At 45.3% G+C, this 16,740-nt stretch overlaps 1 long non-coding RNA gene across 1 annotated transcript in view; it reads right to left on the reverse strand.

Annotated features, from left to right (window-relative positions):
- Positions 1-268: 268 nt before the first annotated feature.
- Positions 269-16,740, reverse strand: part of LOC139817507 (uncharacterized) — a 47,290-nt gene continuing 30,818 nt past the window's right edge. The window contains exon 3 of the long non-coding RNA XR_011733244.1: positions 269-770. This is a non-coding gene — a long non-coding RNA (uncharacterized lncRNA). The remainder of the gene's footprint in view (positions 771-16,740) is intronic.

Genomic DNA, 16,740 nt, shown 5'->3' on the forward strand with positions numbered 1-16,740 from the left:
GCAGACGAGTTGCTTTCGATTGCCGACGGAAACCGAGGCGTGGTACGATAGTGATATGAATAATTGCGGTGACAACGAGGATAAATAATACATCGACCGACGTTATCTGCCGGCGATGAATTACGACTGCGCGAAACTTAGCCGCGGGCGAAGCAGCGAGTTGGTGCTTTAAGGGGTAGATCTTAATCTTCAGCTGGAACTGTGAAATGAGGGATCGTCTCGAGGTGACGAGGTCGAATTCCGACGAAAATCATCCGTTAGCCTCCCAATCTGATCTTGTCACGTATGTAATAAAGCGGAAAAAGGGGACACTTGGCGCTATTGATTAATCTTTTTGGCAAGAATAATTTTTGAAGAGCAAATACGTATGAATAATTTTTTACACAATCTCTGTATGTGTTTAAATATTTCAGAAATATTTCTATTTAGGGAAAACGAGTGAGGTTGATAGAACCGTCAAAGTAATCTCATTAAAATTTGATGCGGCAACGTCGATTTATTCTGTGTCGTATCCTTTTTCAATCTAAGCGGCATAAAAATAGCGTAATTTGATTGTTAAGCATTAGCCTCTTAGGGACGAAAATACGGTTTTGACGCGACCGGTCGAACATCTATACGAGTGTTTTCGGGGTAGGATTTGAAAAATGCCGAATCCAATTTCCTTGATGATGTCCCCTAGGGAACAAGGGGCCGCCCTCGCTGCCAGTCCTCGACCCGGATGCGTTTTCGTCGCTTTCGCGCACTACCCCTCATCTCCCCGCCACAGTCAGCTGCTGAAAACAAATAGGGTAAGAGATAACTGGTTTCCATGACCGCTTTGGCGATCGAGCTTTCTTACGTTTCTACCCTCTAAATTTAGAAAATTAACAGCTTGTCTAAAAGGGAGATCGAGTTACAGCCTTTCGATCCGGGAAGCTCGTATTTCTGTCGGAAAGGGCTCGTCGGTCTTACAAATAGCTGTCGAACGTGACAAACACAAGACACAATGTTTTTACTTCCAACCAGACATTCCACAAGCATCGCTGTGTTTTCTTGTAAAACACGCGTTTTGATTGAAGTGCTTACATTCAATCCGAATGTAAGCTGGATATGTATGATGTAAATCTACACACATTGTTAATAAAAATTCGGAAAAGAAAATTAGAAAAGTACTCAATTTGTCTCCGTTATCATCTTGTAGTATTTGTAATGGCGAAACATTTATATTCCGTGATTCAGTAGCCGTAAGCCGTACAATCAACTGGCGGAATGTTGATAACTAATGCACACTACAAATCGACTCCGCTGATCATTGGTCACGAAAGGGACCGTTGCACGACATGGCTTCGACATTGTGATACCTTGCCATTACATTACCACGATCAGCGCCGCCCGTATAATTACGGTAAATGGTCTGGCTCGCGCGCACCGTTCTCATCAGCGTCACTACGTGCTACAATTTAACCGTAAGGTCGCGAAATTATATCAACAAACCACCTGCACGAGCCGCCTTTCGAAATCGCGTGGCAGCGCGTGCATTGCAGCGAAACGTTGAATTAATGCCGCGGCCGTTATCGGGTTCTAGATCTACTCGCGACCAAGGAACCTCACCGAGCGTGAAAGTCAGTCATTATCGCGGCGATTGAAAAATTCCATGGACACGGCCGGCGACGTTTCCTCCCCGTCGCGGTTGCGATCGAACGAACGCTATAAACGTCGCTAATCTTGCACGTGTGTATAATTATTATTACAAGTACGAGGGAAACCCTCTGTATATACGTTGCTGGTATACAATGCGGATTAATTAACGACGGTCGTGCTTAATCAGGGACAGTTCCCATCTCGGGGTCGTCATCGGTCTTCTGGCAGTTATGCGCGGCGATCGTTTGGAAGTCGCGCTAATTAAGATTCGCGCCGTAATATCTCGGGCGCGCTATCCCGCTATTCCGCCGTCGTTGCTTTAAGCTCGCCGGAACTTGCGAGAAGACCCGAGTCGGGCCGGGCGTTTCTCCGTACGCTCCGAGAAATGGGCTCGTTTCGGCGACGAACTGCGCAAGATATATCGTAGCACATCCTGCCCGCAGGAATAATCCTCTGTGGCGTTCGCAGGAATTGCGTAACATTAAACTCCGCCCGTGAACTTAGCTCAGGGCCCAAGAGACGAACAATGAGGTGACAAATATCTTAGTCCATCGCAGCAACCCCTGCAGCGGCTGCTTCGTTTACTTAAGCCGGACATCGGTAACTTCCAGTAGGGTCCGGAGAACCCGCTTAAGCGTCTAGAGATCGGCGTGATACTACCAACGACGAAATATTTGAAGCTATAGCTCTAAATTAATTAATATGGAGCAATTAGAATTTCTAAACTTCTCTCTCGATTAAGTTCAACTTTAGCTCGTCCACAATATCACATTTTCAACGACGATTGATTTTCTTGTTATCCACCTTTCTCGGTTTTATTACTCAATATTCCTCTAGAATCTAGATTGTATCGTCTTAGCATGTCTATTTATGAGCAAGATGTATGTTTTGAATGCCAATACTAAATCATCATCCATGATGCTACGTTTGCTTTTATGTAGTATCTTTATGTCTGTTTTACTGCGACATGTCTCATCAGCGTAACCAACAGTTTGGAAAACGGCGATAGTTTCCCGCTTCCTCGACGTCAATCCATCTTGATCGACAACATCAGCGTACGCGGATACGTCTCGTGGAACACTATCTTCGACACGTGTCGGGGACGTGACTGGAGTCGACAATCACCATAGAGGCGGCGCGGCGGCGCGTATAGTCGACGAAAGACAAAGAGATGCGCCGGCGGTAGCGTGACGAGGGCCCGGCGACGTTCATAAATAGCAATATCTGTCGGTTATCGAGAAGAGGCACGGTTCGGTAACGAGCCATCAGCGAGCCAGGGCCACATGGGTCCCCGATAATCCCGGGAAAAGGGGTTACGGAATACTCCCTCTCTCTCTCTCCCTCTCTTCCCTCGCGGAATGATTTGCGAAAATTTGAATCCCGTTGCCTTCTCTTGGCTTCTCTCCCCGACGTAGAATCGTCTCCTCTCTGGTTTACCGTGGGTGCCGGCCTGCCTCTATTTATTCGACCATTCCCCGCCTCCTGTCCCGACTTGACAGTCGAACCCATCTGTACGTCGCCTCGTCCCTCGTCTATCTCTTTATATACGCATTCTCCTCTCCCTTCTAATGATTTTCAAAAGACGTCTCAGTCGTGCACCGCGACTTAAGCCGTAAGAGCGACACGATGTTAATTAGAACGGCGTCTCGGGGCGCCGCGCACGGCCCCCAAGAGATGAGACTTAGTGACTTGACTTGATTTCGAGGTTTTAGGCCAGGTTTGAATTAGGGGTGGCTGCCTGCCGGTTTGTCTGCCTGCCTGCCTGCTTGCTTGCTTGCGTCGCGCCGGAGAGAAGAGGCGCCATAGGCCAGAGGCAACCGTCGCCGCCAAATCCCGTAGGAAGTTAGCGCGGATTATAGGGCGCATCCATCACTCGCTTCTTTCGTCTTCTGGCAAAGTCGCGCGGGATATTATTGTCCGTAATGCGCGTGACGTGGCGCTTGCCGACTCTTCCTGAACTCGCTGTTCTTTATGGTTTGCTTGGAAAATCGTTACGTTAGTATGAGAGAGATATCAACTTATTCTATTGCAGCACTTATGGAAACATCAAGAGCAAAGATACTTGCTATAACTGCGTGTACTATACGGTAGATTGTATCTACTGTATAAATTCATATTTCTTAACATTGAAGTTTCTTGCAACTACAGTTTATAAAAGTATATCATTACGTTTATCATTATAAAGAGATTTATTAAATTATTATTTTATCTGAAATTTTATAAAGAAATGATGGGCATTACGATTGATAGCATTTTCAGAATTCTTATATACGTCCTATATCTTTTTATTTTGCTTTTAGATAATGAATAGAGATTAATAACTTTTAGCATTTTCAAAGTTTCTAAATAACATCGTACACGTAGTGTTTTAATAGGCAATATCCTATTCTTAAGAATTTAATTAAAATCTTTTATATATCGCGAATCTCATCAAGAAGGATATGTAAGGGAGAATGCGAGGATTAAAATCATAGAAGCTCCCGGGCGCTGTTGAGTAGATTGCAATAAACTGAATATCATATCTAGACGTTGTCTCGAAGTTTAAGAAAGTGTCGGAACTTTTCCCGGGATATTACCCGGAACCTTTCGAGAATTTTAGAATTTCACCAAGTTTCGGCGACCGAGCGTGAAGTAACGACTTTCTCGCGGGGATGATATTGTCCCCGGCGGCTTCTCGGCTCGAGACGGGGAGCCGATCGAGAAGCTCCGCGTACAAATGCGAAAGCTTTGATCCTCTGTCGCCCGCCCGACTAAAATTCACACCGCGCTCGCCGAAATGACGCTCGGCTAATTGTTTCGTTCTGAAACTCCGGCGGCATTGTGTCGCACGATGATCGCTGACAGCCGATCGTCGACTCGTCTGTGCACGGTACACGAAAGAGAAGCTTGATCTCCTTTTAAAAAGGTATTAAACCCGCTCGCTCTCAGAGGGGGCGCGATCACGGAATAATATCTCATAATTAAAGCGAAGCCCGTAGCGGACGAGTATCAGTCAGACTTAGCGAGACGATCTGTCAAGCCGCGCCACGAAAAGTCCGGGCTGGAAAATCTCAACCCTTTTACGCACGGTCACGTGACCTGACAGGCAGGGTACCCCCGGCACGTGGCCCGGGCTTGTGTTTTAGATACGCGTGTCAAGTCCCAAAACGTAACCTTCGTCTAACCGTTCTTCTCCGTGTTTTTCTTCGCATTTCCCTGATTTGTTATTTTTTTCAACATCGAGCTGCCACTTGCAGAAGGCGTGGCTGTCGTCGTATTCGTTTGCCGCGACGCCAACCGACCACGAGCGTGCTGTCTGAAGGTGTTGGGTAAATAAGGAAACTCAACTTTAAATTGAATCCAACACAATGCCACCGAAATTTCAGAGACACAAGCACTTAAATATGTAATAATTTTATTGATTCGTTTCTCTAATATATTTTGAGATTGAGATTTACTACGTAATTCATGATAGTATGTTGTGGAAAAAGATTTAATAACAACCAACATATTATTAAATCTTTCTCCTTCCCGGCAATCAATTTGTTGAGAACATTCCGCATTCAGCTTGAGTAACTCGAATATTGCCCTTTGTCGAAGTTACGACCGCTGCGATACCGTAGAAGGATATACGAGGCACGAAGAAAGAACGAGCGGAATGGGAAGGGAGATTGGGCAACTCGTGGTCTCGACTAATTCTTTTTCTAACTCTCTTTTGCTTCTTTTGGTCCTCTTTCACAGTGACGTCACGGTGTCCAGCTCGTGTTCGGAATGGCGGAAGACGGCCACGTTAATGGCATCGTAAAAGTTAACGACAATGTTCCCTTACGATTTTCTACTATCCTTTCGTGCCTCCGTAGTTGCCCGCGTAGTCGCCTCCTTCTCAAAGAACCGCGTCTAAAATTATTGTCGCGGACATGGAATTAATTTCCGCCCTCGCTGCAAACGATTGAACTTCCGTGCCATTTGTACCGGATTTTGATCGTACGTTGGGATTAGAAAAACTTGTTCGACGCAATTCAGACATTTTGAGAGAAACTGATTTTATGGGGTTCGACGACCGAATTACGGTCCAGAATCGCGAATCCAGAATCTTGAGATTATCAAAAACTTCTTGTAACACTGGTATGTTATCTAGACTATTTCCTGTCATACATTTACAGAATGTTGCAAAATATAGTTTTCCAAAACTTTACAGAGTAATAAAATAGAAAATAACATTTTCTTATAAATTGTTATAGCTCAATCTTGTCCTAAATAATATAAATTGTATATAAAAAATATTAAAACTCCGCTAGTTTTGATTTATCTTCTTGCAGAAGATCCTACATTGAAAAACAAGACATAAACGTTTTTACATAATTATTCTCGGAGTGGTAAGATTACCGCTATTTCTCGATTGTATCGCGAACTCTCTATTCCAGGCGACGTAATTCCGCGACTAGGAATCTCCGGTAATTGGTAGGCCGCTTAGCATATTTCTGGTTCTAATCACAGACACCAGTCAGTAAGTAAGGGCGGTTTAAAGTCTTTGGTCGATCCCTCCGCCGCCCCGTCTTGCCACCCTCGTTGTACCGAGATAGGGGCTTAGGGGTGAGACCAATCTGCTTACAACCCCCTTAGCCTGAATAATTAACCCGGGGGCAGGAGAAAGAAAGAAAGGGAGAGAGAGAGAGAGAGAGAAAGGTCGGGGAATGCGCGCGCTTTTTGCCCGTGTCATTTATTACCGAGACCACCTTGTTCGTTAACTTCGCATTTGAATGTGAATGGGCGTCGAACGAGCGCAGGAAGACAGGTACGTAATGCGACGGGAAGCACGGTCGATCGATCTATCTTTCGGAATTTGTCACACCTTGGGCAAACACGATGAGAGGGTGATTGGCGCTTTTTTCCCGCGCTGTCGCGGCTTCGAGTCTTTTTTTTTCTCTCTCTCTCTTCTTCCTTCGCGCCAGCAACAGCACCTGATTGTTCTCAGGTACGTTGGTACAGGCTTTCCCGTTAATTCGCCGTCATTAGTCACACGTCGAATTCGGCAGCCGGGAGCGACCGTGGAAAAATTTATTAACGCCCGTGCCCGGCGCTACCGGGTTTCGCGCACAAAAGTGCGTATTTGCATGCGAACGCCGCGGCTTTCATTTGCCTAAGCCGCGGAGATCCGAAACGGTCCGGGCTTCGTTGAGGCTGATTTCAACCGCCACGGTTGTGAATGGCCGTCGCGCGGGGTGACCGGATTAATGGCGATTTTGAATATTTAATTAATGAAAGTGCGCGATTCGCTGGACTATGGGTATTTATAGTCGTTTTTTTCGCGCGACTATGTTCCTTTTGTTTTATTCAGTACGCTTTCATCGCGTTATTTTCGTGAGAAATGGGCGAAATTCGTCTGTAACTGCAGTACTATAGATATGTCTGATAAGTGAGTTTTATTTGTGAATCATTTATAGACGCACTATTAGATACCATTTATTATTCAATAATAGCAATTGTTAATTTATATACTTATAACGAGTTTTTAATATTTAATTTAATTTTCTATTCTTTCTATAGACATTATGTATAAATTGATAATGAGTGGCGCTCAAACAGCTCGTATTTTAATTCCGCGTGCAATGTGAATTCTCAGAATCTCTAAAAGTCTTTTATTCGTTGGACGGCGCTCGAGAAGGAGATTAAGGGCTGCCGCTGCAATTATCTCGATTTGTCAAGTGAGTGGATTATCACGCGAGGTCACTGGAACGTTACTTTTAATAACGAGGGTCGTTAGGCCTATGATAAATTTCGCGGGCGACCGCCTGCTTCGCGCTTGGTTTGCCGGCAGATGAGAATCTTCAATAGGAATTCATTTAATCTTTGACACGATATTAATTAATAACGGGCTAAAGATAGTATCTCGATGTGATACTTGCGAAGGGTCTCGATCGCAATAAACGGGTCTTTGATGTATTCATTCGCATTGCATAAATAGCAAGTGTATATTGCAAACATAATATATTACACCTAATTATATTATTTATATACACAGTATATATGCAAATATTAATTTTATACATGTTGTAAAATTATATACGAGACGAGTAATAAGTAAGTGATTAGCTGCAAGGAACAAAATAAGATTGTAAAATGAATAATATGAACGTAACGTAAACATGTGACTTTCACAATAACTCGTGAAAATAACCTAACCGGTTTCGAAACAACTTGTTTACAGGTACGCGTGAGTTGCGGAACAGCCGGATCCTCACGCAGGCTTCTCCGATACGTGACAACGTCAATTGACAAAAAAGACAGCTCCACCGGCGCGGCGCTACCCTTGACAACGATCGTTAACTCTTGTTCTGCGATGACCTCGAGCCATTTGCGCTTTAGCCGTCGCGTCGCCCGTGCACGCCGACTGAGTAAGTACAATCGTTTTTAGACCATACTGTATAAACCCTACGGGCGGAAAGGGGTTAGGGAAGATCATTATCAGAGGCTTAACCACGCGAGAATTTTTAATCAGAGGGTGCGCACCCCTTGGGATAATACCGTTGCTGTCGATAAACGCGGAACAATTGTCCTTCGGTTGTATTTAATGCGGGATCGCCACGCAAACCGTCGACGGACAATACTTGCGCGATCGACGCTTTTCGAGTAGGTGCTACCCCATAGGATTACCCGGTACAGGCCCAGTCATCGAAACCATGTGGTGACATTAGAAGCGCGCAGTGTTACGAGTTACCACTTCGCATTAGATTCCTCGCCGGCACGAATGGCACGATTAAAATATTTTAAATACACCGAGCGAGATCCCACTATTTCTCCGTGCCTGTTTTAATCAGCGCGAAAATTATGCCGTTGGCTATTTCGGCGTCAGTATTACTTCGCGACACGCAATTAGTGAGGTCACGTGTCTCGTAATGACAAAATATAAAACATGCCCTGTGTGACATAAATTAGTCAAGTAATCGCACGATTCTCGAGAAAATGACGAATTAACGAATAATTTATAACATTAGAATCGCTCGATATTAAGCTTCTCAGGCGTAACTCCTGCGCGTTCGACTCGGCTTTGACTCCCGAAACTCCCAAAAGCACTAAACTAAACGAACCGTGTATAGAATTCGGCTCCTGGGAGAGCACTGATTAGCATCATCTTAAGGTCGTATACGGCGCCGTAAGTGTCCCGTCCCTTTAGCATTCATATGCAAAACTGACCAGATAGTGACCGCCGATTTACATAACGTTAGATTGACCGTGATTTCATTTAACTGAGGGTTCCGCTTCTGCATACGCCAGTGGCTACGGAGAGCTTTCTCCGAGACGCTGGCCTGAGGAAATTCATGCAAAGTGACATCTTGAGAACGTACCTCGAGCAACCTTGTAATCGAAATTCCGAACACCCCATGTATTCGCTCCCCGAATCACGCGATCCTAATTACGTTTGGTATATCACAACACGTTTCGTATACAATGTGCTCTCGGATGTAACGGGGAGATAATATATATCGCTTAATATACATATCGAGAAATATGTACGCGATAATTTTCATTTATGTATATATAAATCACCGTAACGAAAACGTGCGATATTCACGCGCGGTATTACTTCGTTTACTCGCTAATGGCGTGCAGCAACCTTAAAACTTCGATTTGCAGTCGCGTTTGTCACGTCAGGATTAACGTTGTGGAAGGGTTAAACCTTTTATCGCTCATGTAAACGGCGGATTCGTAGACGGCCGTATCTTTCGTATCGAGAAAATCAATACCTACACGTCCGGAATACTTGGTTTAATATGCTTATACTCCGCTGGCGGAATCGCGGAGCCGTGAAACATGGTATTAACGGATACACCGATCCCTGATGGTAACAAATGATAGGAGCCTTAATGATCCGAGCACGAATACGCTCGTCTATATCTATATATACATCGAACGTCTCGACATGAGTGGAATCCACGCTTGTCCCTTTGATTGATTGCCTTTGTCACTTAGCCACCATGAAAGGCTTTCGTGCGATCGTATCTTTTAATTACGAACTTAATTATCTTTCGCGTTTGCTAGCTTTTCTGTATTCGCGCGGCGCAGCGGCGAGAGAAATGGGGTTCGTATTTAAAGTCTTATTCCCTACGGGCCACAAGAGTCTGCAATATCGTATTGAGTTCTGGCGGGTAGACTTTTATGTACAGGGTGTAATAAAATTTGATATTTACACGCGAATAATTGTACCGTTGTAAAATGCTTGAGACAACAGTATCGCAGCGGAATACGTTTTACAACGAGAAAAATACAATAAGTCTGGTAGTATATTTAGTGCGGCAAGTATTTGCTTCACGTACACATATTATTGAACGTTATGTAGGAACACTGTGTATACTAACGGAGCATCATAGGTATATCCAGGGTGTATGGGATACGGGTTACTAAGGCCCCCATAATGACCGCTGCAATCCTGCCCCCGCACACAATCCCATAATTAAATCCGTTAATCAAGGCTTACGGTTCGGACTGACCCTATCGACTTGGTTTATTGTGATCTGTGTAATCTATGGTAAATTAAGACGTACCGTCGTCGCACATCTCGTTTGCGTAACTAGAACTTCACCCGCTATTAATTTATCGGCAGCATTACTTCAACGGGATTGTGATAATTCGACGTAATTATAATCTCGGTATTACATTTGGACCACATGATATCGCACGTCATTGCTTCAAGAATATTTTATAATACACGGTAAATATATAGGATTATATGTATTTTATATTTACATCAGTGTAATCTTATTTTCAAGCTCAAAGACACGTATATACTTATGCAATTCTATTTGAAACTACTTCGAAAACTGCTAATTAAAGCTTGAGTCTCACGATTGTGCTAATTATCTGAAGACGACGTACCAAAGTATATTTTGCAACAACTCGTACTCGGCGAGAGTTTCGAAAGGATTGCGGAGCTCTTTAGCAGAAAACTGAGGGCGTACTCCGTAGCGAGTAAGTGATCTTTCATAACGAAGGCGCATCGCGCCAAAGTCCTTCCATCTTCAGATTCGCCTTAAAATTAATTGTCCAGCTTATCTCTCCGCCTCGCTTCCTCGTCTCGCGCTTTATTGCTCCGAACGAGAGACGAGAAGGGACGAGGTTTAGCATCGATCGTGGGTGCCCATGGAGGAGAGACCTCTCACAGCGAGCCATCCTCTCTATTTCGCTCTTTCTGCTATTTCGCCCTTGTCTTTCCGACATTTCGTTGGCTTTGAAATGACAGAAGTCAAGTAGAGCGAAATACGGAGAACGCGGTTGAAGTGTAATTGGCACTGGAGTGTACTCGTCTTGGTTCATTAGAGAAAATATCTTCCCCATTGTCGAGGGGCTTACGTATAGCCTCCGAATATCTCTTGTCCCTCTCTCTTCATCTCCCTTCTTTTCGTTGTCCGCCGTTTTTCCGCCGTCGGATATATTCCGTCGCTCTTGCCGCTTGCTTATGGGGATAGAATTATTTTTCTGTTTTCGAGTGGATATAACGGTCACTCGATGCAACCGCCCCTCGGGTAGGACCTCTTCTGCGCTACGCTGCGCAGGCTTATTGTGAAACGTGAAAACGTAGAAAAGCTTGTGACAGTCTAATCTTCTCAAGTGTCCCGGAGACGAATAGACCCTAATTCTCGAGTGATCTCGAAGGGAATTGACCGGGGTGAGTGTCCGACTTTCAATCCCGGATTTTATATTTCGCGTTTCTTTCTGTTATCTGTTTCCATCTATTTTGGCTATTTATTGAGCTTTGAACACTCATCCTTTACAGCACGAATAGATTGACCTATCGCATACAAGAGATTTATTTTTGTTAAAAATATTTGCATTATGCAAATTTTCTCCAGTGAACTTTAGTTTTTGTCATGCATTGGATACGTATATGCGAAATACTATAATCGTTCGATACGAATAAAAGGACAGGCCAACTGGCACATCAGGGTGAGATATTCTCTAACCGCAACTTTGCCACTCAATGATTGCGCGACCCCAGAGGTCTTCGAGTGCGCGCTGTACAATGAAAACGCACGTTTAATGACCACCATGTTTCGCCAACAGCTTATTAACTGTGAAACGTTTCTGCACGCATCTCCCTCGGAAATTTGTTTACGTCTGACCGTACGACAATGCTGCACGCTGTAAGCGCACAGCGAACGAAATGAAAGGGCGTGCGAGAGAGGTAGCGAAAGAAGAACGAGAGAAAGAGAGAGAGAGAGAGAGAGAGAGAGAGAGAGAGAGAGAGAGAGAGACGTATGCTGCGGCACACTTTTCGAGAGAGCCTCTGCGAGCTGTCGAGATGGAAAGCAGAAATATACGGGCCCGCTTTGTGCGCAAGTGGAGTGTGCACATGTAAGAGGTCTTCACGGGGACGAGTGCTTGCTTCCACATACCTGCGTACTTCAGTTCCGCGAAAGCACCTGTTGAAGCCCACGAGCTTTCAAACTTCGTACGTTCACTTCCATGCCGATTCCATGCTACTTGTTCCGCATCGGGAAGAACGATCCGGTCAAACAGTGATTCGCTCATTCGGGTTATCAGATAGAACTCGCATCGATTCGAGTACGCAGAGGTATGTTCTCTGCGGCGATAATGTGGCGTGTTTAATTAATTTAAAAAATATTCCTCGACAGAATTATCATTTTCTGAGTTTTGACCATCCAAAAACGTTTTATTTTGAAACGTTAAAGAATGTAGAAAAAAATATAGAATAATAACATTTTCAAGTAACTAAAATTATTTTTATTTTTGACGACGAATGTTGTTCTGCACGTTAAACGCGCAAACCCTTTATATGTAGAACGAACAAATATCTCGTCGGTTAGGCTCCCTCGTTTATGTTCCACGGTCCCCTCGACATGAGCGTATCCATATCGCGCGGCACGAGAGGCTGGCAGGCGCTCTCGTAAGAGGCGAGAGAGACTCTGATTATTTATAATCAGCCGGAGGCACCTGCCGAACGGCGTTCCCATGCGCCCTGAAATAGCGCCGGTGCCACGAAGGGTCACCCGCGTTCGATAAAAAGGCGAGCACGAGTTGTCGCATCTGACACGTCACAAGGTGGTGCCTTTGGCCGAAAGAGAACGCGCGCGCGCTAAATATAAACGGTTCGACCGTGGTAGCAAACCGTTTAAAAAAGACGAAACCACCGCCGCGTAAATATAGCGCGTCTCCCACGACGTGGTCGCGGCCGCCGTCGACGTCGCCGCCACCGCTGCCAGATAGGTATATTTTCCCGGTTGTTTGGCATTACTCACGTTTGGCCGTATCTGAAACTGGAGAAGCCATCACTCCCGACACCGAGTGCGTTTACGAGATGTATTATTGATCGGGTTCCGGGCATGGTTGCTCGAAAGCGCGCCCAAGATCACGAAAAGCGTTAAACCCGGATGACATCCAGGGGGAACATCAGGCTCCCCTCATAAATCAAGCTTGCCCAGTCGTGGTTATTTATTTTAGTCGAATGTTTAGTACGTCAGTGGCGCCATGCGCACCGCTAATTACGCAACATCGTCTTTTTATGATTCCTTACGATTTATTATTTTTTTTTCCTTGAAGCAGAGACACATCGGTGCTGTAAAATCTAAAAGTAGCACTGTAAATCGCCCGTGTCGCGTGAAGCAAAGTACAATATTACGACGCTACTGACGATTAGCAGTAAAGTCTGATTAGTCGACAATTAAATGTTAACAATGATTCTGATATTTCGTAACGCGAACACACGAATCATTAATCTAAATCTTGATATAACATATTATGCTTCGCGATCGAGTTGTTTTCTTAAGCATGCGAAAAACGCGGAAACGCGTCCGCGGTGAATGATACCTCGAAACGTCAAGGATCTACGATAAATCAAATTTTTCGCAGCCTGCGGCGGAGTTATAACTGAAAAGCAAGAGCGGTAGTGCGTCGACGACGACGACGCTTCGAGAATGATGTATGGCGGTGCCGAGATAAAAAGAGGCATCCCCCCCGAATCCTGATATAGATTTTATTGGGGAGTAAACCCGGTCTACGTGACGGCTCATTACCCAGTTTCGTGGTGGACAGTCGAAGAGCGGTCATCCCCTTGCCGTACACCGTACGCATACACATGTACGCGTGTGATCAGAAAAGAGCGGTAGACACACGGGCAGCCATGTGTTACAGCCTCGGGATCCCCTTTTTGGTCAACCATTCGCATTATAAAACCATAAAACGCATCATTTTCGCGGCCACCGTCGTCCTTCATACGTGGGCCATGTGTCCGGCACTCGTTTTTCAGAAAAATTGCCGCCGGCGAGAAGTCACCACCTCCCTTTCCGAGGCGTTTCGCGCCGCCATCGGATCCTCGTTCGTCTTCATGAGGGTCGGGGTCCAAATGGATAAAAATTGCTCCGCGAGTTTGCTGTTTCCCCGCGACTGGCGTACGAGTGTTACGGGAGTTTCAGCGATATTTTTTTTTGTTCTTTTACCGCGCTGCGGTGTATCATCCTCCATTTATGCCGGGGCAGTTTATGCCACGTATAGATAAGGAAAGCGAAACAGCCGCTGATGTTTCCAGTGGACGTGTTGACGCAGAACAGGCACCGCCTTATATATGCTCGGTCTGGTTATTATCTTCGCAGCTGTGCTGAAATATTACGGCTCTCGAGGATCATGGGCGAAATTTTTAATCGGGCTGCGAATGAAAGCCTCTTATCTAAATTGACGAATCTCGTTAATCGTGTTTTTCGCCGCTACATTTGCCACATAATAACTCCTTGCGATGGATTATTTATGGCCCGCGGCAGGATGAGACTTAAACGATTTCACGGGTCGGGCTTAAACACGCAATATGAGATTTAATTAAATCATGGCATTTACAAATAGGAATATTAATTTGCGCCATAATAAACGAGAGGAAAAAACTGTCTCTGGAGAATTGAAGTACGTCAGATATGATAGATGTAAAGTCGAGGAATATAAATAACATCGATTTGTGCCTATGTAAATGTCTAAATAAGCTATTCCGGATAATATAAAAATTTTCACTGGCCGAGTGAAATCTCTCAAAGAAAATATCGAGTTATCTAATCCGGCGATATGTTTGCAGACTCCATTGTGAGACGACGGACAAATTCGGCTTTGTCCCGGTTGGTCTTGGTGGCGGGAATCAGATTCTCCCTAAAAAAAGAAGACAGACATCACCGAAAGAGGTTAATCCGCCTGCGTCTCTTGTAGAGGCTGTCCCGGTTATATAGGCAGCGCGAGGCCTGAATAGAATTAATATCTAATTGTTGGTGCGCGTGACGACGAACGCGTTGTTGCCGCGATCTCTTTCGGCGATGGGCTCAAAGGCCCACCCGAAGAATGGTAGCCTTAACTAACTATAGACTCCTTGGACGACATAATCTCTATCCTAACATGCGAGGCGAGTGTGTTCCTTGCCGCTAAGTACACATTCAAGCACGCCGTTGCCCTCCTCTCGCCCGCTCTCCTCTCGCACTCACGCGCATGCATCGGTAACGGTGTCACGCGTGTATATAGATGCGTGGTGGGTGCACGGGTCATTCGTGTGTGTGTAAGGAAAAGGGAACATGCGCGCTGGGGTACGCGGGCGAGAGAGCTCCGATCTTTATGAGTCACCATCATTCGGATAAAAATACCGGGGCGCTTGTACAAACAGTTACCCTCCGGGTGTCTTTTCGGGTGACGCCGTCTCGCCCGGGACAGGTTCACACGGCACTCGACCGACCAGGTGGCCTTACCTGAAAGGCCCGAGATTCCCCGGAAGAGAGCCCGATCTCGCTCTCCTTTCTTTAAACGGCCAGCTCCGGAGGATTAGGTAATTTATCGTAACGCGAGCACGCGTTACGGTCTAATAATGCATTTCGAAATCAAACGTTGCGATCGTCGTCGTCGTTGTCGTCGTCATTCGTATCTGTGTAGCGTTTTATAGAACTGCGACATACACACTTGGTGTGTTAAAGCGAGATAAATTGTAAGATAGATTGACCAACAACAAGAAAAAAAAGGGAGGGGATTAGTGTGGATAAAAAGGATTGCACCATCGTTGATATCAATTAGCAACATAGTATCTTCTACTTGATAATTATTTAATTTAAAAAAAATTGTTGCTCTCCTCGATTATATTTTTTTGTGGACTGACTAATCTGGTCGTAATATTACGATTTAGCAATATATTTCGAAGTCATTATGTTTGTAATGTTTTATAGGATTGTAGATCGCACGCAGGATACTACGGAAGTTAAATTAAGGGATAAATCTGGTCATATGTAGATGGATTACAAGGTTGTTAATTGATATTTACTAGCAGTGCTCTTTCATCCGCTAGTTTTGTTTGGATGTAGTCATTTTTCCGACACGCGGTCTTGCACTTTACCTGCGCATTTGCGGATTAACTGATTTCTCGCAAGCTGAGCGCATGAGTTAAATGTAGAGCTTAGAGCGAATTACCCGGCTGCTTGTTGGTATTTATTATCGACATAATTTTCACCGTCGCGCCGACCAAGTAATCCTATCCGATGGGCGTAAAACGGTTTTGAGGGAAACGTCAGGGCGGCGTTTGTCCACCCAACGATTTACGAAGCATTAACTAATTGCGACGACGCGCCGAGATCGCGTTGCGGAGAAGTCGCGCGCCGCGCGGCGCTCCACGCCGTCTGCTTATCGCCATAGTTATTGTGGACGGTAAATTATCGTAGAAGTATGTACAGGTGTGCACGGCGAGGCGGATTAAGGCGTGATTCGCGCGGCCGATATATCCGGGATATAATTCTACGGTAGGTGCCATTTTTGCCGCTCGGTCGTACCGTAATCTCGCGTTTCGTCGCCATCGCGAGAGCCGCGGGGAGAGCACGGCGGATCTTACAATAAATCTCCCGAAACGAATCTTCCGCGCGCGCGCGCGCGCTGCTTCCTGCGGTAGTCGATGCTGCGGGTCATTTGTCAAAGAGCGCGGAGAACTAAAAGGATACAAGCGATGTCGAGAGAACATAAACTCAGTCGCGTACCGTTACGAGTCTCTTATTCCGATAAAGTGCGTGTATAATAAATAATAACAGTTGGAGGACACATATTCCGATCTACAGGATCTACCGGCGGGGTATCTATCGGAGAGATACGCGCGCGTAAAGCGAGGGTTTTGCACGGACAGAGAGA

The sequence above is a fragment of the Temnothorax longispinosus genome, chromosome 8 (assembly GCF_030848805.1).
Source record: "Temnothorax longispinosus isolate EJ_2023e chromosome 8, Tlon_JGU_v1, whole genome shotgun sequence".
Classification (NCBI taxonomy): Eukaryota; Metazoa; Arthropoda; class Insecta; order Hymenoptera; family Formicidae; genus Temnothorax; species Temnothorax longispinosus.